Source organism: Sus scrofa, chromosome 10 (genome assembly GCF_000003025.6).
Source record: "Sus scrofa isolate TJ Tabasco breed Duroc chromosome 10, Sscrofa11.1, whole genome shotgun sequence".
NCBI lineage: Eukaryota > Metazoa > Chordata > Mammalia > Artiodactyla > Suidae > Sus > Sus scrofa.
The window spans coordinates 10,660,549-10,684,620 of NC_010452.4; the positions used below are offsets into that span (position 1 = coordinate 10,660,549).

Below are 24,072 nucleotides of genomic sequence, written 5' to 3' on the forward strand. Positions count from 1 at the left end.
CCACACCCAGGGCATATGGAATTTCCTGGGCCAGGGACCTGTGCCTCAGCAACACCAGATCCTTATCCCACTTCGCCAGGCCAAGAATCGAACCCACGGCTCAGCAGTGACAGGAGCAGATGCAGAGACAATGCCATATCCTTAACCCATTGTGCCACAGCAGAAACTCCTACCTTGTTCTAAGATTTTTGAAGAAGCAGTAGTGGGGACTAGGATGAGAGAATAGACAGAGCAAAAGCCAAAGCCCAAACTAAGTGGATATATTTATTGCTATTTTTGTTTGAAAGTGGAAGAGTTTTGCTTTCAAAAGAAATACTTTAGTCTTCATAATATTTTGGAGAAATACTGTAAGCAATTAGGGAAAACCATGCGGGCTAGAAGGTTCGAGCAGAGCAAAGGACCAAACTCAACCTTTGTCCCATCCCTTCCCAGATTCTACGGGAATGGCAGCAACGGGATGCTGGAGGCCGGGGCTCTTAGTACTGCACAGGAGAAAAGTGAGTGGCTTTGTTTTTTTGTTTCTTTGTTTAACATATGAACTTCCTGAGCTTTATACAGTTGTGTAACTACTGCTACAGTCAGTGCATAAAACAATTTGTGTAATCTTATCAAAAAGTTTCCTCCTGCCCATTCAAAACTCACTCTGATTCCCAGCTTCAAACAACCACTTGACCTGCCTTTTAGGGGCTTGCCTATTTTTAGAATTTCGTAGAAATTGAATCATAGAATATACATTATTTTTTCATCTGGATTTCATCACTCAGCATAAATTATTTTGAGATTCTCTATGTTGTTGCATGTGTTAAGATTTTGTTCCTTTTTCATTGCCATGTAATACTCCCTAGTAAGAATATATATATATATACACACACACACACACACACACACACACACACATATATATATATATATATATATATATATATATATATCATCAGCTGATGGGTATGTGGGTTGTTTTTGTTTTGTGCCTTTTTGAATAATACTGCTTTAAGAATTATTTTAAAAGCCTTTGTGTGGACATGTGTTTTCATTTCTCCTCAATAAAAATCAAGGAGAAGTGAGTATATGTTGAACTTCGTAAGATATCGTCAGACTGTTTTACAAAATATTTGTATCCTTTTGTACCTCCATCAGCAGTTTCATTTGCTCTACCTCCTCACCAATACTCACGATTTTCAGTCATATAAATTTTAACCATTTTCATAGATGTGTAATGGTAGTTCATTGTTGTTGTTCTTTTATTTATTAGGATAAATTGTACATAACATATTGAGGGTACAGTTCAAAAGAATTACACTCACAGTGTTGTGTAACCATTGCTGTTATCCATTTTCAGAACTTTTTCATCATCTCAAACAGAAACTCTGAAGCCATTAAAAAAAAAGTCCCCTTTCCTTTTACCCCAAGCCCTGTTCACCTCTATTGTGCTTTATGTCTCAGTGAATTTGCTTATTTTCTTCACATGCATGAAATCATACTATATTTATCATTTCGTGCTGGTTTATCTCATTTATCATGATTTTTTCAATTTTCATCCATGGTATAGAATTTTTATAATTTAAAAGGCTGAGTCATATTCTGTAATCTGTCTGGCTATCTATCTGTCCTCTATCTACCTATCTTTATCTCTCCAGATTTTGTTTACCTATTCATCTTAATCCTTCGATGGACGTCATTTGGGTGTTTTCGCTATTGGAAATAACGTTGCTATGAACTGGTGTGCACATATCCAAATCTTGTTTTCCATTTTTTGATATGTATCTACAAGTGGAATTGCTAGATCATACAGTGATACTGTTTCAGTTTTTGAGAAACCACCAAATTGTTCCATTGTGGCTACAAGGTTTTACATTTCCGCCAGCAAAATGCTTGAGGGGTCCACTTTACATTTTCATCAACACTAATTATCTTCCGTGTTTTAAAATAATAGTCAGCCTAATTGGTATGAAGTAGTATTTTATTGTGTTTCAATTTGCCTTTGCCTTATGACCAGTAATGTTTAGCACCATTTCATGACCTTACTCACCATTTATACATCTTCCTCAGAGAAACGTCTATTCGAGTCTTTTGCTTACGCTTACGTTTTTGTTGTTGTTGTTAACTTGCAGATGAAGGATTTTGATACTGACCCGTCTGTTATGCTTTTCAGAATGAATTTAGCAAATACTATTTAAGGAACTGTATTTTAGCTGGAGTTAGATAGTATAGATCTTCTATTCCTGAACTTGTGAGCAGATTTTTCAAGCTGAATAATTGAGAAGTGAGAAATGTAATCATTTAAGTTGTTATATGGTCTTTGTGATATAGAGAAATCAATACATTGTTTTGGAGGGATGGTGGGGAGAATGAAATGGGAGATTGATCGCTTATTTGGAATCATTTCTCATTTACTAATTTATTTCCACTATTATAGATCACTTCGTTGTAGATTTAGTACTCTCTAGCCAAGAAAATTGTACTTTTAAGCAATTCATAATCACTCTAATCCACTTTTTACTACCCTTTGATGAAACAAAGAGCCACATACATAACTATTAATAATGAGTTGTATGTTATCTTTCATTTCCATGAAATTATGTTATCTGACGGGTGGCACTCATAAAAACACACTTTACTTTCTTTTCTTTTTTTTTTTTTTTCTTTTTGTCTTTTTAGGGCTGCACCTGTGGCATATGGAGGTTCCCAGGCTAGGTGTTCAATTGAAGCTGCAGCTGCCGGCCTCCACCACAGCCACAGTAATGCAGGATCCGAGCCACATCTGTGACCTACACCACAGCTCACGGCAACGCTGGTTCCTTATCCCACTGAGCGAGGCCAGGGATCGAACCTGCAACTTCATGGTTCCTAGTCAGATTTGTTTTTGCTGTGCCACAATGGGAACACCACACATTTTACTTTCTTAGAAGAGTGAAAATAAAATTTAAGGACAGGGAGTTCCTGTTGTGGCACAGTGGTTAACGAATCCGACTAGGAACCATGAGGTTGCGGGTTCGGTCCCTGCCCTTGCTCAGTGGGTTAACGATCCGGCGTTGCCGCAAGCTGTGGTGTAGGTTGCAGACGTGGCTTGGATCCCGCGTTGCTGTGGCTCTGGCATAGGCCGGTGGCTACAGCTCCAATTCAACCCCTAGCCTGGGAACCTCCATATGCCGCGGGAGCGGCCCAAGAAATAGCAACAACAACAACAAAGACAAAAAGACCAAAAAAAAAAAAAAATTTAAGGACAGAAGTTAAGCATAATAGACAAATTCAATACTCACATTTCTTCCTGGCCTTATATGTTAAATGTAGTAAAATTTTAGAGGAAGCGTAAGACTCTACCTGTCCCCAAATATCTCAAGATAATTAGAGGTAGTTGAAAATAATCATTTAAAATGCATGATCCCTTATTAACATGTAAACACTCCTGGTGCAGAGGTCATTGAACGGAGGTCAGCTATCCACGTGTTAGTATTGACGCATTCATCTCTGTCTTTCATTCATCTCACCAAGTAGGTAATTAACTATCAATTATTGTTGAGGACAAAATTATAGTCTGATCCATCCCCTGAAGAATAGATGGGTTATTAACAGTTTTTGTCTGTTATGAATAAAGCTGCTCTGAACACACATATACAGGTTTTTGGATGAATGTAAAGTTTGTATTTCTCCGGGATGAATGTACCACAGTACCACTGCTGGTTTGTATGGTAATTATACGATTAGTTTTAAACTATTGCTAAACTATTTTCCCAAATGGCTATACCATTTTATATTCCTACCAGCAATGTATGAGTTATCTAATCTTCCCAATACAGCATTTTCTGCTATTACTCTTTTTTATTTTAGCCAGTCTAAATGGGGTGGTTCTCCTTTGTGTCTCCTCCAGAGTTATTGATGTTGATGATCTTTCCATGTGCGTATTGGCTGTGTCGGTACTCTCTTTACTGAAAGGCATGTTCATGTCTTTTTCCATTTTGAAGTTTGATTTTTTTGTTTGTTTGTTTGTTTGTTTTTTATTTTCCCACTGTACAGCAAGGGGGTCAGGTTATCTTTACATGTATACATTACAATTACATTTTTTCCCCCACCCTTTGTTCTGTTGCAACATGAGTTGTTTGTTTGTTTGTTTTTTGACTGTTGAGTTTTGAGAGTTCGTTGCTTATTTAGGTACTACTCTTGTAACCGACATGAGGTTTGCAAATATTTTAGCCCAGCCTGTAATTTGTCTTTTCATACTTGTTTTAAACAATATCTTTTAAAAAAAAATTGGAGTATTGTTACAATAATCTTTACTAACAAAGTTTTTGAATTTGATGAGGTACAATTGACCAGGTTTTCCTTTTATGGATCATGCTTTTGGTATCAAGACTAAGTAACTTAACCCTTGCCTAATCTTAAGCACTGGATTTTCTCCTTTGCTTTTTTTCTGAAAGTTTGTATTTTTATATTTTACGTGTAAGTCTATGATTCATTTTGAGTTAATTTTTATATAAGGCACAACGTTTCGCTTGAGGTTGGGTTTACGTTGTTATTATTTTTTCACCCGTGTGCATCCAGTTGTTCCAGCACCGTTCACTCCATGAGAGATATTAATCTGTAGGGTTTTCGTTCCGATACTGTGATTATCTAAGTATCTTTGTAATGCTGACTTTATAAAATGAGTTTGTAAATGTTCATTCCTCTTCTAATCATGTAAAATTGGTGTTGATTCTTGAAAAGCTTGGTAGAATTCCGCCATGACACCATTTGGGCCTGGCGATTTCTTTTGGTGAAGCTTTTAAATCATGCAGTTCAGTTTCTTTCATGGTTATAGGACTATTCACATTGTCTATTTGATCTTAGTTGAGTTTCACAGTTTGTGATTTTCTTTTTTTTAAGGAATTGGCCAGTTTCTTATAAGGTGTTAAATTTATGAGTTCATTTTTTGTAGTCCTTGTAATGGTTATTATCCTTTTAATTATCCTGTTAATGGTTGCAGCGTCTGTAGTGATAGATCCTTTCATTTCTGTTTCTTGTCTCCCTTCCACTCCCCGTCAGTCCTGCTAAATATTTATCAACCATATGATATTTTTGAAGAATAAGCCTTTTGTTTTGATTTTTCCATTGTACTTTTGAAAAGATAGTCTTATTATTTTTATTATTTCTGCTTGTTTTTTAATTTATTTTGCTGTTATTGTTTTTGTTTTTGTTTTTGTTTTTGTTTTTTTTTGAGGAAGGCACTTAGATTATTAATTTGAGAGCTTTTCTTTTTTAATATCAGCATTTAGGGCTATACATTTCTCCCTTGACATGGATTTACCTGTATTCCAAATATTTTGATGTTATCTTTTCATTTTCATTTTATTACATGTATTTTTTAATTTTTAAAATTTTATGGACGTATGGTTGATGTGCAATGTTGCGATAATTTTTGCTCGACAGCAAAGTGACCCAGTCATACATATACACACATCCGTTCTTTCAGACCCTGTCCCACATGGATAGTCACAGAATCCTGGGTAGAGTTCTCTGTGCTCGACAGCAGGTCCCCATTGGCCAGTCAGTCCATACACCTCACTGTGTGGATGCCAATCCCAAACCCCCAGTCCCTCCCCTACCCCCACCTGGCCCTTTGGGTACCCATAGATTTGTTTTCAAAATCTGTAATTCTGTTTCTGTTCTGCATATAAATTTATTTTTATGCTTTTTTTTTTTTTTAGATTCCACATGTAAGTAATATCATATGTATTTTTAGTATTTGTTTTAAGGCTGCCCTTTAACCCATAGATAACTTAAGAGCATGATGTTTACTTTCCAAGTATTTGGGAATTTTTCTATTGTCTTTCTGTTTTCAGTTTCTAGGTTTATTCCATTATGTTCAAAAAGTCTATTTTGTATAATTTAATTCTTTAAAAAAATTTGAGGTTTGTTGTATGGCCCAGGATATGGTTTATCTTGGTAAACATACTATACTCATTTGGGGAAAAAAATGTGTATTCTGCTGTTGTTGGGTTCTGTATGGTGAATTAGATCCTGCTGCTTGATTATGGTGTTTGGATCTTCCTCATCCTCATTGATTTTCTGTGTAGCAGTTATATGAATTGCTATGTTGACTGAAATAAAGAGGCTACTAGATATTTCTCCAGCAAAGATGGGTTTATTCAGAATCAGTAGAGAATTGCAATTTAGGGTCTGCAACCATGGAAAGCCATGTTCAAGTCCCCCAGGGCAGGGGGAGGCAAACACTTGCATGCAGAGGAAAAGGAAGTTGGGAGGGCTGTAGAATACAAATAATCCATGGTGTTTCATTCTTTGTTGAGTCCTTGCCAGGAAGAGGAGGGGTCTTTCTCCTTCCTGTTGGGCTCAGCTCTCATCCTAGAGCATAAGACCCTCACCTCATTCCCCAACTCAACTCTGTTTAATTGAGGTTTCTGTTTATTCAGTTTTTACAGCTGAGAGGTGGATTGTTGAGGTTCTCAGTGTGCACCTGTCTGTTTCTCTTTTCAGCGTTATCAGAATATGCTTCAGGTACTGTAAGCTCAATTTTTGTTTTTTTTGTGTTTTGGTTTTTGTTTTTTGTTTTTTGGCTTCTAGGGCTGCACCTGCGGTATATGGAAGTTCCCAGGCTAGGGATTGAATTGGAGCTACAGCTGCCAGCCTACACCACAGCCACAGCAACGCGGGATCCAAGCCATGTCTGGGACCTACACCTCAGCTCACAGCAATACGGGATCTATAACCCACTGAGCCAGGCCAGGGATTGAACCCACATCCTCGTGGATACTAGTCAGATTCATTTCTGCTGTGCCACAATGGGAACTCCTTGAAGCTCAATTTTTTTTGTGCATCACACTGAGAACTGTTGGGTCTTCCTTGGGCTTTGATTCTTTTTTTTGGGGGGGGGCTTTGATTCTTTATTCACTTCCTAATACTCCTCTTTTTGTCTCTAGGAAATTTCTTTGCTGAGGTCACCTTTATCAGATTTAAATAGTAATAAAACAGTGCCTGCTTTTTCAAGAATAATGCTGTGTGGTATATCTTTTTCTATATTTTTACATTAGTGCATGTTGTTGAATTTGGAGTCATTTTCTTGTAAACAGTAAATGGTTGTGTGTGTATCTTTTTTAAAATCCATACTACGAGTTACTATCTTTTAAATTGACCTATTTAGACCTTCTACATTTAAAGTAATTATTGCTATGTCAGAGCTTTAGTCTGCTATTTAATTATTGGTTTTCTGTTTGTTTCCCGTTTCTTGTTGTCGCTATCTTTTCTTGCGTTCCCGTTGGTTACTTGAACATTTTTTAGGATTCCGTCTTAACTGGTTTACAGTATTTTGTGCTCTTGCTCTTTCCGTAGCTTTCTCAGTGCTAAGCATATTATAAGATGTACATTGACTTGTTACTAACCTACAGATACCCACATTGTCCCACTTTGAGCAAAGTGTGGGACTTCCTTACATTTCTATCCCTTTAAGAGTAGGTCTGCTAGTGACAAATTCTTTTAGGGTTCCTTCACCTGAAATGTCTGTATGCCTTCATCTTTTCTGAAGGAAAGTGTCCCTGGACACAGAATTTGCAGCTGACAGTGCTTTTCTTTCATATTGAAAAATGTGCCACTTCCTTCTAACTTCTGCTGTTTCAGGTGTGAAATTTGCTGTCATTTGAATTTTTTTTTTTTTTTCTGTAGGTGAGACATTGTTTCTCTCTGAATGATCTCAAGAATTTTCCTTTGTCTTTACTGTTCAGAAATTTAATCATAATGTGTTTTGGTGTGGCTTTCCTCACGTTGGCTCAGACTTCTGGGCCAGTCTATCTGTGTCTTTCGCCAAATCTGGCAAGTTTTCCGACATTATTTCTTCAAATGCTCTTTCTGCTCCACTCTGCTTTTCCTGCCCTTCTAGGATATCCAATATTTGACTTTTTTTTGTCATTTTTGCACAGGTCCCTGAGGCTCTGTTCATTTTTGTTCCAGTCTTTCTTCTCTCCATTTTTCAGAGTGGGTAAATTCTAGTAATCTGTATTCAAGTTCACCAGTTCTGTGCTCTGTCATCTAGCTCTATTAAGCACATCCAGCAAGTTTTAAAATTTCTGTGATTATATCTTTTCATATAATTTCCATTTCGTTCATTTATTATAACTTCTCTTTCTTTCATGGGATTTTCTGGTCTTTTTTTCATTTATTTCACAATACTTTATAATTGTGTATTGAAGCATTTTTACAATGACTGTTTTAAAACCCTTATTGGATAATTCTAACATCTCTGCCATCCTGATGGCAGTATCATTTTATTGTATTTTACCATTCAAATTGTGATTTTCCTGACAGGTGACTTTTCTACTGTATCCTGGGCATTTAACCTATGTTTGGAAACTTTGAATTATATGCAAATATTTTATTTTAGTAGGCAATTCTATTTAGGTTCAACCTGCACATCCTGGCTTCCTTTTGTGAGCTGTATTACCAATGGTAAATTTATTTCAGAAATTGGCACAACATTGTAAATCTACTCTAATTTAATAAATTTTTTTAAAAAAGAACTTCCGCCATGCTCATTTCTTCTGCTTGGTGTATCTGGTGCAGCTAAGACTCCCGTTGGTTGCTGCTCAGGAAATGTAAGAATTTTTCCAGGCTGCCTGCATCTTGGCAGAATCGGGAGTATCTGGTCCATTGGGAGGAAGAGGCTTCCTGGTCCAAGACATCTGTTGTGCTGAGGTTCCCTCATCATGATGCCATCTGGTCACTTTATGTCTTTAGGTGCAGGAGGGAAGTCTCTGGGGACAAGGGGCTTCCTGAGTTGGCCTCTTACAGTGGCCGGATCCCCTTTGCAGGCACTCCTGGTATTTCTTGATGGTAAGGATACAACCATCTTGGGTACAACCTAGAAATAGAGCATTTCCTAAAATCGGGTGATTACTGTGGTGAGACCCCTTGATGAGCTGCCGGGCATCTCTGGGTGGAGCGGAGAATCCCAGTCCTGACAGCAGGGATGTGCTTCTCTGGATGCTTGTTGTCAAGCTGCTACTGGGCTTGCCTCCTAAATAGCATGCAAGGACGAGTCTCCCTGAGCCAGCTCTTTTGCTAAGTTAGATGTGAGGAAACATGGGGTCTGGGTCACCATCCTCTGCTGGGTGGGAATTTGTAAGAGGTACAGGGCCTGTGTTGTTCCTCCAGTGCTGGGGTCCCTAACCTGTTTGCCTTCTTCTGTCATCCAGGGTTCTCTTTCGGTTGCATCTTGAATTATTCCCAAGGTTTTAAATGGTATTTAGTGGGGAGAAGCAGAGAGAAACAAGCCTATATCATCTTCTGTGGACCAGTAGTTCCTAATTAATATTGTAGATGGAATGCCCAAGAATTAAAGGATTCTTCATTAAACACATTTTTTTTTTCAGGAGGTGAGTGGTGGGCAGGAGCTTGTAAATTTCCGAACTATGTTTTGAGAATTGCTCGTAGCAAAGGAGCTGAGGTTCTGGTTCTTAAAAAACACACAGTTCTCCAAGAATCTGCTTTTAAGCAGAAACTGATCTGCATCTAGAATGGAACAGACATATAATAGGTATCAATATACACTTGTAGAATGAATGGAATAATGGATGAAAATCAAAGAATCTCTTCCTTACCACCATGAAAATGCAGCCAGTGAAGTAAGAGCCAGATGTTTTGAAATGAATGTGACGTACATTTGCCTGTTATTTTCCTAATTCTAGACACACAGCCTCCCCATAAATCTGAAATTAACTCTTAAGAAAACCTGAATGTGTTTTTATTGTACTAAGGACCAGAAAATTCTTGAAAAATAAATGAAGAAAACCCAGAAATAGCCAGAGTTCATGCAGAAGAGATGAAAGAACACCTGTAGTTTGGAGGATTTTGGTCCAGATCAGGAGCTTGAGTTGAACCATCACGTTAATGACCAGTAACTCCAGGATGACCCGAATCAGAGATTTTCATTAGGGCTGGCTCAGCAATTGGAGTTCCTGATGTTCTGATGACGCAGAAAGGCGACAGAGGACAGGGTTCAGACTGGTCACCCCTTCCCAAGACAGCACCCTGGGGGATGACGAAAATGTTTGATCAAACATCAAGCTTCATGCATCTCTCTGTGGACCCTTCCGAGGGCGAGAGCCCTGGGGCGTCTCTGAGACGTCTCTCTTCCAGCTCCTCGTTATTCCTCCTCCATAAGACATGACTTCCCCGCTTCCCAGACTGATGTGTGTTTCCTCCATCTGACAGACAGACCAGGCACAGCTCCTCCCCAAGTGGGCACCTCTGCCAACCACCTTGTGAATCTCTTTCCCCTGGGAGACGGGAGACAGCCGGGTCATCCAGGCACGCATGCCTCATCCCCTGGACCTGCTTTTGGTTCCTGACAGCAAGCGCTCACCAGAGGCTTAGTCTCTCTGCATTCCACTGCTGATGAGCTCCAGCAAGAGAAATTAGAGTGGAATGGCCCAGGCCTCTGTCTGCAGACTTCAAACACGAACAGCAGATGGGGCCTGGTGTTGGTTAAGGGCCATTTGCAGTTGTGACTCTGTGTTTCAGCTGCACTTTTTTTAATGTTTCCCATTACCCATTGTGTGCGCCTCCCTCACACATGCCCTGGAGGTGGATTGTGCAGCCAGACGCTGTCTGAGTCCCTCCGTGGGAGACGGAGGCCTGCCTTCGCTTTGCATATGGCTCATTTTTTGTATGCGAGGAGACGACAAGTGACCCCTCATCGCTTGGATATTGGGCTGTTTTTCTCTGCTGTGGATGGCACTGGGCAGAGCTGAGCCCAGCACATTCCATGCTGCTCATAGGTCCCCCCAGGAAGGTGGCTAGACTGAGTCCATGCGCTGCTGCCCAGGGAGCCTGATCAGTTGGTCGGAGGACGTTGCACTGGCTGATCCCAATCTGTGTCCTTTCTTAGAATTTTGTCTTTAGAAGTCCTTACTGGATGGCAAGACCCCCAAGAGGGATGATGTCGGGAATTAATTCTCAAGAAAGATACTCTTGGGTTAGAAGGAACCATGGGGAGAGGGAGAAGAAGAAGGAGCTGCAGCATAAATTTGGTTTATTTTGCTGAAAAAAATCATTACGGGAGTTCCCGTCGTGGCGCAGTGGTTAACGAATCCGACTAGGAACCATGAGGTTGCGGGTTCGGTCCCTGCCCTTGCTCAGTGGGTTAACGATCCGGCGTTGCCGCAAGCTGTGGTGTAGGTTGCAGACGTGGCTCGGATCCCGCGTTGCTGTGGCTCTGGCATAGGCCGGTGGCTACAGCTCCGATTCAACCCCTAGCCTGGGAACCTCCATATGCTGCGGGAGCGGCCCAAGAAATAGCAACAACAGCAACAACAAAAGACAAAAAGACCAAAAAAAAAAATCATTACTACTCAATTTTTTTCCAGTTTAAAATTCTTATTTAATATGGCATTTGCAGCAAAAAAAAAATCTTTGAAAATCATAATGTAAAAAAAAAGGATACCCTAAAAAGACAAAAAAAAAAAAAAAAAGGATGCAAACGACTTTATATACTAAACAGAAATAGACCCACAGACATAGAAAACAAACATGTGGCTACCAAAGGGTAGAGGAGGAGGGATAAATGAGGAGCCTGAAATTCACAGATACACAGTCCTGTATATGGATAGATCTTCAGCAAGGGTCTGCTGTATAGAATAAGAAATTATACTCAGTATTGTGTGATAACCTGTAAAGACAAATAATCTGAAAAAGGATAGATGTGTATCTGTAACTGAATCATTTTACTGTACCCTTGAAACTAACACAACATTGTAAATCAACCGTACTCCGATAAAAAACCAAAATAAAAAAGTCACCATACACATGGGGTCTAATAAAAACATCTTTGCATCTCAGTGACGGAATAGGGTACTTCAAAGACTTTTACCCTGTAAGCTGCTCTTAGCTATGTCCACTGGAAGACCAGTCACTGTGCCCAGACTGGGTGCTTGAGGGGACATTCAGCAGGCGCCTTCTCTGTGTCTCCTGGAGGATGACCAGATCAGAGTGGGGTCTTCTGTGGGCTGATGGGGATTGAAGGGTGGATGGGGGGCCTCACAGGAGAAGGGAATCTTGCCTTAGGAAAGCTGTAGGCAAATCAGGAAGATATGATCACTAAAAGCTTGTCCCCTTAAGATTCAGGAGTTCACTCATGAATGGGTCTGTGTCTATTCTTGAGGTCCCAGTCATCAAACCAGTCTTCCACCAAACCTGTCCTTTTAAAGGGATTGGTGTACAAAGGATGCCTGTCTCTTCTCGTAGAATTCCATAGGGGATGCATGATGTGTTTTTCACCATACTTTACCTTATCTTCTAACTTCAGAATTAAGCGGGGCAGTAAATCCATTTTTAGAGATGAGAAAACTGAGGTTACATGGGCTAAGAGACTTTCCCAAGGAGACCCAGCTGGCAGGGCAGAGCAGAAACCAGTGTCCCAGTTGCCTTGTGGTTTATGCACTGCTTTTCTCCACTACACAGCATGGCCTCCAACTAAAAAGTACATGGCAATATGCTTCCAAGGCATGTGGTTTAGTACATCTTTCACCATTAAAGATGTCAATATAGATTGGTACGGGGATGCAGTGAAACATTGAGCCATGCTGCCTCCTTGGCATCTTGTGCTACAAAGCTGGAATTTAGCCAGCTTTGAAACCTCAATTTGCATCTAGGGCTGAGGTCTCAGAAAAATTTAAAACTGTGCCATATATCCTGTCTTGTCACTGAAATTTAGCTAAGTTTTCTATTGGACTCCATAACATATCCTATTTTTTATATAAAAATTTCAAAATGTAAAAAAATTTTGAATAATATTGATTTTTTTCCAGTCAAATCTCACATTGGGGGACCTTTGTTTGTGAGCTAAGCAGCTATTTACATTTGGGGAGGAGAGAGAGGGAGAGGCCTGGTGACCACTTATTCTCAGAAACCATTGGAAACTACTGTTGGGGGTGCTGTGTGCTGCCAGAAGAGCTGTGTTGGAGCGAGACGGTGTCTTGCATGGCAACACTGTCTAGAGGTAGCATGTTCCTTTTTGCATCCTGCTGTGTGCTGCCAGCTGTGGATGGAGTGCCCCTTTCTACCAAGATCTGATCTCAGCACCAAATCTTGGTCCTACTACCAACCCATGTGGCAATGGAAGTATGAAAAATAGAAATCGAAGACCTCAAAGCAATGTATCAGGAGAAGGTGGTTCAGAGCTCAATTTGCTGATCTCTAAACCAGTCCTGCCTTCGCTTGATTTTACGGCCCTCGGAGATTTAAAGCAACGTGACCAGACACACCACTTAAACCCAAGACATGTTCTGGCCTCCGCATTGATTTCTGCGGGTTAACCTCTCACTTAAGAAGTGCTTCTTCATTAGAAACAAACATTACAAATCAAAGGCGTCCTTGATCTGAACACAGGTATGATGCTCATTAAAGATTCCACTCTTGCTTTCTTGTCTTTCTGCCCCTTACTTAAATCTAGGTCAGTCTGTTTCTCTTTACATGTCTAAATCAGAAACAGTGTGATAGATTTTTCATAAGGCTCTTTTTAACCAATGAAACTTTCTCTGGTCACTGACATTGTAAAGTTTTTTTTTTTTTTTTTTCTTAACATGCACTTATTTGAAAAACAAATCTTGAAATTTTTGCCATTAGGCTTGCTGCCTATAAAACCCTCTGTGTGCAGAACCCTCTCAGGGGTACCCTGCAGGTGCCAGAGGCTCAGCAGCTGTGACTGCTGATGAATTTAGAGACAGGAATGGACTTCAGATCAAGATGACCAATGAGATATACTTTACAACTCAAGCTGAAGTTTATGGTAAAAGTTAAAAAGCCTTTAGAGATGGCTTTTGTTTGCCCCCAGAGGCCTCTAAATTAGGAAGACAGCTTGCAGCAGCCCATGCATTGGGTATTTCTTGTATGGCAGGCTCCCTGAAACCAGAGGGGCAAAATGTGTGCCCCAGTTAGGTGTGGAACAAGTGGGAGAGGGTTGCTAAGTGGGCTACTGGGGAGGTCAGACTCCTGCAAATGAAGGTAGATGGCTTTTCCAAGTGGGTTTTGGTAGTTATAAATGTCACCTGTGTTGCCCAACTTGTTTGTGACTGTATTCTTCTAAGATGACAGTCCTGACACAGGGAAGAGCTAATGAGGTGATGTGAGTCTGGCTCATGATCACAAGGGAGCAAAGACCAGCTAACATACCAGCAAACAACTCCCTTGGGGTGTAGACAATTTGAAAGTTGACCAGGAGGCGTTCCCATCAAGGCGCAGTGGTAAGAAACCCAAGTGGTATTCATGAGGATGCGGGTTCAATCCCTGGCCTTGCTCAATGGGTTAAGGATCTGGCGTTGCCGTGAACTGTGGTGTAGGTCGTAGATGTAGCTTTGATCTGGTGTTACTGTGGCTGTGGTGTAGGCCAGCAGCTACAGCTCTTATTCAACCCCTAGCCTGGGAACTTCCATACGCCATGGGTGCGGCCCTGAAAAAAAAGACAAAGACATTTGATCAGGAAAGATGCTGTAATGAAACTGAAAGTGTGGCCTCATTGCAAATCAGGGTCCCTGCTTCTCGGCAATTATGAGAGTGCCTCATGCTGTTACACAGTTGAAGGACCTCTGGATTGTACATCACTCTTTCCCCATGAGCTAGTCACAACTATAGCTACAAGAGACATGACAAGCAAGCCTAATACATTTTTTTTTTTTTTCTGAAAGGGAGAAGCCAAGGGCTTATGTCCTTTATTTCAAATATTTTAATCCTTTTAAATAATCTTACTGAAAACAATGTTACTGAGAAATGGAAACATTAATTTATCATGTGGCCTAAAAAGCATGCTCATCCATAATGTTCTAATATTATCCCTGCCAAGTCTTTACAGCATTTTAGAAACTACGATCCATCAGTGCAGAACATGTGGGGCTGATGTTACCAGAGGATGCAGTGTATTTGGAACATTCTCAGTACAACAGCCTTGCTGGTAAAGGTCAGTAAGGGGACCATGCTCCTTTCAACAGCCCATCTCTTGAGGACCCTATGCAAAGTCTTTGAAGATTGCCATGCTTACTAGCAGCAGCAAAACAGAGGAAAATGGAAATATTAAAGAAGCCCTAGATGGCTAAACTCCCAGGAACAAGCAAGTCTGGATCTTGGGCGTAAATATCCTCAGAGAAGGGCTTTGAAGTTTGCTTCACTCTGTCAAATTCTAGTATGGTCTAAATTTGTTCCTCAGCATCTGGTGGAGACAATTGCAACAACAAATGGTATTGATACGTCCATTTGTTCATGTATTCATTCATTAATTCAAGACAGTTTTATTGAAAGCCCCCTGTGTATAAGAAAAATGGTCTCAGCATTTCAAGGAATAGAAAGGTAAGGTGGTTCTTGCCCTCAAAAATTTTATTCTGAATTTTGGGGGGGAGGGTCCTTAAGTAATTAATGGTAATATGTGGTACAATGATGCAAACATCATAAACTGTATCACATTCAGAGATGTTTTATATGATGGCATGTAAAACACGGAGGAAAGAAACTGAAGATGACACAGACAGATGGAAAGATATGCCATGCTCACTGACTGAGAGAATTAATATTGCTAAAATGACCATGCTATCCAAGGCAATCTATAGATTCAGTGTAATATCAAATGCATTTTTCACAGAACTAGAACAAATCATCCTAAAATTTGTTTAGAAACACAAAAGACCCTGAATAGCCAAAACTATCTTGAGAAAGAGCAAAACAGGAGGTATAAAGTTCTCTGACTTCAACCTATATGACAAAGCTTCAGTGATCAAAACAGTACAGTACTAGCACAAAAACAGACACGTAGATCAATGGGACAGAATAGAAATGAACCCACAGTTACAGGGGCAAGTAATCTATGACAAAAGAGCCAAGAATATACAACAAGGGAAAGCAACCTCTTCAGTAAATGGTGTTGGAAAAACTGGATAGCTACATGCACAAGAATAAACCTGGGCTACTTTCTCACATAATATACAAAAACAAAAACAAAACAAACAAACAAAAAAGCTTGAAATAGATTAAAGACTTATAGGTAAGACTTGAAACCATAAAACTTCTAGAAGAAATCATAGGCAGAACTTTCTTTGACATCAGTCTCAGCAATTTTTTTTTCATATTTGTCCCTCCAAAAAAAGTAGAACAAAAGCAAAAATAAATCAAACTAAAAGTCTTTTCCACAGTGAAGGAAACTGTCAACAAAATGAAAAGGCTGCACACTAAATGGGAGAAGATATTTGCCAATGATGCATCTGATAATGGGTTAAATCCAAAATATATGAAGAACTTATACGACTAACCATCAAAAAAGCAAACAACCCAACTGAAAGATGAGCAGAGGACCTGAACATTTTTCCAAAGAAGACATACAGATGGCAACAAGCATAAGAAAAGATGCTGAATATCACTACATCATCAGGGAAATGCAAATCAAAACCACAGTGAGATACAACCTCACCTGTCAGAATGCCTATTATCAAAAAGACAACAACTCAGTGTTGGCTGGGATGTGGAGAAGAGAGAACCTGTATGCTGTATTGGTAGGAGTGTAAGTTGGTTCAGTCACTCTGGAAAACAGTGTGAGATTCCTCAAAATATTAAAAGTAGAACTGTTATACCACACAGCAGTTCCACTCTGGGGTGTTTATCTGAAGTTGTTATGAGAGTAAATCCTAGGAGTTCTCATCAAAAGAAAAAATTTTTTCTATTTATTTAATGTTCTAATGATACGAGATGATGCATGTTCACTAAACTTGTTGTGGTAATCATTTCATGATCTATGGACATCAAATCATTACACTGTACACCTTGAATTTATAAGGTGCTATATATCAATTGCATATCAATAAAACTGGAAGAAATGGAAGACTGAAAAAGAAAAGATGGATTATAGCATATTTTGGGGACTGACCTAATGAAAACATTTATAAAAGAGTTTGGGGAGTTCCCATTTTGGCTCAGTGGTAACGAACCCAACTAGTATCCATGAAGACACGGGTTCAATCCCTGGCCCTGCTAGGGGGGTCAAGGATCCGGCATTTCTGTGGCTGTGGGTAGACCGGCAGCTGCAGCTCTGATTTGACCCCTAGCCTGGGAACCTCCATATGCCACAGGTGTGGCCTTGAAAAAAAAAAAAAGTTTGGATTATAGTGAAAAAATGCATTGGATTTCTGTATCCAAAATGGTCAGGAAGTTTGGGAGGATATTTCAAGCACAACCTGGAAAAAGCATGAGAGTGGGAAAAATGCAAGTCAGGTTTGGAAAGGGAGAGAAGCTGAATACAAATCTGTGGTCTACCCTTGTATTATCCAAGAAATTGATATTCCCAGTTGTCTCATGGTATATTTTCCTTGGTGTGTTGCTTTATTCTTTTACTCATTCATTTATTAATTTAAAAAAAATTTGCTAAGCACTTATTTTCCAGCACTGATTAAGTGCTAAGGATGTAATGAACTAGTTTGAGTTAGTTTCCACTCACAAGGGTATTACAGACTATTTGGAAAGCCAGCAAAATAAGAATACTCCCTGTCAGTGTCCAGCTGCCGAGGATCCAGGGCACCTTCTGCTCAGATAAGGATCCACGCGTTCCAGGCCACCCCTCTCTCCTTTTTCCTCTTCCCCTAACAGTCACTCTCACTAGAGTTTCCTTCACTGAGATTTGCCTGGTTTCTGACTTCTCCCCATAAAACCGGATGTTCTGGACCTTTCTAGACGTATCAGTGAATTCATCTAAAATATGAGTACTGATCAAAACAAAATGGAGAAGCACTAAGTAGGTGATTCAGGATTTTTCAGGCCGACCCAAGAGGAAATTTCAAGATGAAAACCTGAGATTTCAGCTATGTATAGATGAATTCAAGAAGGTAGACTAAGGTTCCTTCTACGAGATGTGTTTACAGATTTAAAGATAAGGCAACTGAATATAAAACTTGGGGGCAAGGTAGAAAGATTTTGCTGAGTCTAGATTGTACCCTAGCAAGAAGGGCTACAGATGCTATGATTTCTCATGGGAATAAAAGGATAAATAATATCATGAAATGATCATTTATTTTTGAAAAAAGAGAGGTCCTGACCTTCCTACAAACACAAAATGAAAAGCGTCAAAGATTTTATTTACTTCATTAATCAGTGAGGGAAAATGTTAAAAACTTGTTCAAAGGAAAATGAAAAGAGCAGCTGTATTCAGGCAACGAGCGATATGGAAATGGATTCGTGTAGGAGATGCAAAATTGCTTATGGCGTAGGCACAAGTTTACAGGCAGCTTCATCTCCACAGGCAAAAGGCTCTCTAGAATTTCTAGGAATAGAAAGCAGTTGCATTAATATGAACTTTCTAAGCTGATTGAGAAAGAGCTCCAGGTCCATGAAAAGTGCATCCCCACACAACCTAGGAAGGTGTACGAGACAGAGCCTCGTTTTCCTTTGCAAAGATCCTCAGTGATCTTTTCAGTCCATTTAAAGGCCTTGCGCAGTATTCCGCGACCGAGCCTTCGTGTCTTCCCCAATAAGAAACAGTTCAGTGGTTCAGTTATGTTTGGGGACGGCTTCTTCTCCGAGTTGGAGGACTTCCCGTGTGGCTCACAGCATAACTTCTCCACGTTGGAGAAGAATGTAGAATGAGAAACATCAGCCACTCCCCTGATGGGCCAAGACATGCAAGTTGATGCATACCAAGAAGTGCAAAAGTAGCACCACGAGTTGCACTGAGGGAGAGCTGCATCAGAGAGTAGGTAGGGATCCTTGTTTGAGTGACAGCTCCAGCCATGAGAAGCCAGGAATAGTGCTTCTCTTAACGGAGAATTAGCAGATGACTTGAAGGAACTGAAGAGAGTACTTGTGAAGAAACTTCGTTATTGGGTTAAGCAGTGGAAATGACAGCAAGAATTGGAAGATGCGGAAAGAAGCACAAATAAACGGAAGCAGGAAGCAGTGCAGCCTCACGTACTACACTGTGCACTGGGCTAGGAGTCTGGGGAGCGACCACTGGGCACCGCAATATTAAGAGCAATTTGTTCACATGTGGTGAATGGGAACAGAATCAAGGGGACTGCCTTGGCCCAAGGGAGTCATCGGCTATGGACACATGTGACAAACAGATTTCTGAGTCTGACATATAATAAACCAAAAATGGAACCTATTACTATATAATTACATTACTATTATGCAACAGAATTGGCAAAATGCTGCTACAGTTCATAAACAATAAGGGTATGACATGTAGGTAATAAGAAACTCCTCTAAAGCATTTTACGTGAATGTTCTCATTAATAACGCTTCGATGTATGTACTGTCATTTCTGCGTTTTAGTGGAAGAACTGATGCTCAAACAGTTAATGCATGGCCGAGGTAGCACTTATATGGCTTCTCCCTGATTTCCATCAAAGCACAGCTGCTTCTGTGCCATGAGCCAGTCTGCCTATCATGCTGCCCTGGCCAGATTCTGCACGGAATTCTGTGTGGAACCACACATCAGGCAAGAACTACCCAGGAGGCCAACCTGTAGGAAAGCAAGACCCACCAACAACATCCAGAAGATCTATGACTATGTCCTTAAGAGACCAGAAATGTAACGGGAACAGAGCTGGTAGCTTGCGGATGAAATGCTGACTTCCAAGGAGTGGCCAGAAGATGCCCTGATGGAAGATGCAGAGGGACAAAGGAGCAGCAGACTTTTGGGAGGACTGACGATGCCAGGAATTGGCTATTCAAGTTACCTGGCCTTCTCCTTTAGTCTTCACAGTATGTCTAGGAGGTAGGTACTGTCGTCATCTTTCAGGCGTGGAAACTGAGGCGCGGAGATGTTAGAGGAGACCCCAAGGTCCTTAGCTGGTAAACGGCAGGGCTGAGATTGGAATCCAGGTCTGTTAGATTCTAAATCTGCCACTATTTTCCACTCAGTCCTACGTACACATTGTGGTAAAAGTAATTGTGGCTACTTAGGGCTCTTCAGATTCGGAAGAAATGTCTGAGAGAATTTGGAAAAAATATTGGGGGTAAAGTTGAGAATTAGGCCCAAATATTGTGAGCAAATAGGAGTAGTTTGTGTGAGGTGTGCAATTAAAGATTAAAAACAAAGAGATAATTTATGATCTTAGTGTAACATCCAGTGTGTTCTCGTTGCCATGGAAAGTAAGGTTGACAATTGAGGAGGGCATGATGTAATTTAGTGGAAACTGTATTACAATAGGTTTTGCAATAAATTGAGCACTATTCTATGGTTAGTAGCCATACCTTGAGGTATAAATAAATATTAATATGGATGCTATTTAGTGAAATCTGAAAACAAAATCATTACTGTTCACAATAAATTATGTTGCACAAAACCTATGAAAGCCTATGGAAAGCACTCCATTTTAAAACACCCATTGCTTTTAGATGGAATTTCAATTAAACCCAAAGAAGATCTTAAGGATTCCCTATATCCTGTCTTTGAACCTTCCACTGGCCTTCAATTACCATTCAGTCTGAGCCAGCAGCATCTGACTTGGGAGAAGACATTACCGTTTTCCCACAAATTGCCTCGGATGAAAATCCAATACAGTCTTTAAATAGCAAAGTCCAGAAAAACCGTGGTGTCCCATACCCCAAGCTGTCAGAGATGGCTTCTATTTTCTTTGACTTCTTCAGTGTGATCCTGGTCCCAGCTGACTCTCCAGGCTGGTTCAGTCCTCTGTCATCTGCCCACCTCTCTATCAACGCTGACTTTGCGTTCAGCTCTTCCTCAGATCTATTTCGTACCATTCAGGGGATCGGGGCTCCCAGATGTTCTCCACTGACATACCAGACCTCCAGCTGGCACCGTGGGGTGGGTTTTCTCTAATACCCCAGCCTCCGTGGCACATCATGAGACAAAACACAACATCGTCAGAGGAAAAGCTTGCATCTGGACTACTTTATGGAAACCCGGTGGTAATACCAAGGATAATGAGGATGTAATTGACCAGGAGGGCTCACGGAAACAGCTTCAGAGGCTGCCCCACTGAGAATTCCCGCTTCTACCTTTGTAGCCAAAGCAACGGGGGGAGGAGGAGGAGTGGTGGTAGATTTTTTTTTCCTGGCAATTTTGGAATAGCCCTTTTTGTCTTAATCTCTAGTCATCAAAATTTTAGAAATACTGAGGCCTAACCTTATAGAACCTAGCCATGGGATGGGGGCATTCAAAATGTGTATTAACTACAATAACATTTATATGGCCTATTTTCATAATTTCACAAGACCAAAAGTTAAAATATCCGTTAGTCCAATGCCCAAGGCATGTAGCCGCCCTGATGACAGATGGCCTACAGTTCTCAATCAATAAAGCCCTCCGTACTGGCCTTGATCTTGAGAAAGAGCTTTCTTCGCACGGTGGACCTTTGCCAGGGGGATAAAGTTATGTCCCAGCCAGGATTAGCTGGGAGATCCAGGGTGGTTACGCTCCAGCCAGGATTAGCTGGGAGATCCATTTGTTTTGAGAATCTGGCTCTTCTGGAGGCAGGGCAGTGGGCAGAAGAGCTCCCATTCTTCTTCCCCTCTCTGGGAGCGATTCTCTGCTTCTCTCCAGAGTAGCTCTTTCCCTTCTTCTAGCCCTGCCTGCTTCCTCTAATGACCGATCAACATCCTGGCACGTTGCCTTCCAAACTTTCTGAGATCCCATCAAGGCTCAAAGCAGCAGTAACTATTTTATTTCATTTTCAAAATCATTTCTGAGGACAATGGAATGGTTTTAATTTGACTCATCCAAAACCTTATTTTTTTTCCCAGTAGATTTTTTTTTCCAATGCCTTTTTCAGCGAAATTCCTGATTTACCCTTGGTGAATTCAAAGGACATGGAAAAAAGATGTTTACAGGTATCCTTAATCTCCAAATTGATACTAAATAATGCAGTCGTTAAACTTGTTTTGCTGCCAAAGGCAAAATGAATAAAGATGTGTGCTCTGAGGAAGATACCTCTTTATTTCTAGTCTTTTCTAAACCTTGCCTAGATCTGCAGGACATTAGCACATTAAAGAAAATCTTCAGCAGTGACTAAAGACCTCCAGCCCCGAAACTGCCCTCATCCTACTGCTTAATCTCTGCTCCTTGGAGCCAGAGCTCAGAGGAAAAGCACATTTAGGAAAGGATTTGTAGGTGGAAAACTACTGAAGACAACTTGAGGGGAAGAGCCAAAAAACAAATTATTTGGGGCGGGGGTCAGGGGGTGGGGGGAAATACTGTAATCCTAGGACTTACTTATTTTTGGTCGTCTTGGCCATTGGTTTCTTGCTTTCTGTTTGATTTCTTTCATGGCTTATGTATATTCCTCCAAATTCCAGAGGTCCCTGTTCTTCCTGTGCAGACTCGCCCGCTCACTCTCCAAGTCTCCCTACTGCTGCTTAGCCAATCCCTCTTCTCTTGCTTAGTTCCAAGATCACTGGATGAGAGCTCTGTTACAGATGATCCAAGACTGGACCGAGAGAAAATTGCCCACTAGGGGAAATTTTCTTTAGGGCTTTCTGGTTCCCTTTCTAAATCTCCAAAGCCAGTAATGATATAGTCATGCTGGCGATGTCCTACAGTCTTCCTGGAAAGTGTTTTAATAATATGTGTCAATAGACGGATTGCATTCATACATTTGGACTTAGTCATTTTAACTTTGGGAATTTATCCTAAGGAAATAGTCCGAAATCCAGTAAAAGTTTTATACAACAAGATGTCAACTTCTTTACTGTTTATATTAGTGCAAAATTAATAGTCCAAATGTCCAACACTGAGGGAATTACCTGTAAGTCGTGGTATAACCACATGATGGAATATTATGCAATCTTTCAATGTGCTTTAACATGGGGACATGTGTATTATAAGGTTACATACTACAGTAAGTCCATGTGCAGTATGAGCTCAACACATATTAACGTGTATAGAAAAAATATACAATGGGGGAAATCAGACTTTTGCTAAATGATAAAATTGAGTCAGTTGTTTGTTTGCATTTTGGCTTGTGTTGTCCTGCATTTCCCAAGTTGATGTAACAAGCATTTATAATTTTGTAAATAGGAAAAACAAATTAAGAGGGACGTGGCATTTTCAGGGCTTCACCCTAGGGAAAGACCAGGAGGAAGAGCCACATGATAGCTGCCCATGACCCCTCTAGGGAAGGGGATGGATGGAGGAAATTATCCTTGGATGTAGCTCTCAGGGTGTCTCTTTGAGTTCACACCCTCTGCCTGGACTTTCAGGGCGTCTATACTCTGGTAGAAGAAGACCGACTGACCCAAAACTTACCAAGTTCAGAATTAAGCCCTTCTAATAACCAAACCACTTTGCTGTGCAGCAGAAATTAACACAGCATTGTAAATCTACTATACTTCAAAAAAAATGTTTAAATACATTTTTTTAAAAAAATAATTATTCCCACATGGATAAGGGCCTTGAGTAATCTTGCAGGAGAGAACAGGCTTCAGTTTATGTAATTTTGGGTGTACGATTGCCAAAAAAGACAATGGAAAGGCCAAGAGTGTCTGTGTTCTGGATCTCACTGAAATCTTGGTTCAAACATATCCCCTCCAAACCAGTCCTTCTTCACCTTTCAAAGTCAGACTGCCCGTTTTTCATGTCCTGGTCTCAACCCTTAGCAGCTACAAGACCTCAGGGAAGTCTCTTAACATTAACGAGTTTCAGTTTCCTCACCTTAAAATAAGGATAATAATTATCCCTGTTTCATAGGGTTGGTCTAAAGATTAAATCCACATCAAGGGTTTAGGACAGCACACATAGAAAACACAATAAATGTAGCTTTTGTTATTATCTTTATTTATTCATAGCAATTGTTTTTACATTGGTTCTATGAATTTATCTTATTTATTATTAGTTTACTTTCCTATTATATATTTCCCTCACTCAGTATGATTTCCATGAAGGCAGGGGCCTTATCTGTCTTGTAAATGACTTGTTAAAACAGAGCCTGATAAATAGTGAGTGCTCAATAAATAATTATTTGTCACCAAAGCATCGCATGTGTGTCTGATAAGGTTTAATCCTCTTCCCTGGCTATATGGGCATGGCTGGGGTTAGCCCATTCATTATGCGTCCCCTGGGGATATGCTAGCAGCAGGAGGGTCACGTAGCAGAGGGGACCCAGG

General features: G+C 40.4%; 1 long non-coding RNA gene across 1 annotated transcript in view; it reads left to right on the forward strand.

Moving 5' to 3' along the window:
* LOC110255633 overlaps positions 431-24,072 on the forward strand; it is a 139,135-nt gene continuing 115,493 nt past the window's right edge. Inside the window, exon 1 of the long non-coding RNA XR_002336203.1 lies at positions 431-497. This is a non-coding gene — a long non-coding RNA (uncharacterized LOC110255633). The remainder of the gene's footprint in view (positions 498-24,072) is intronic.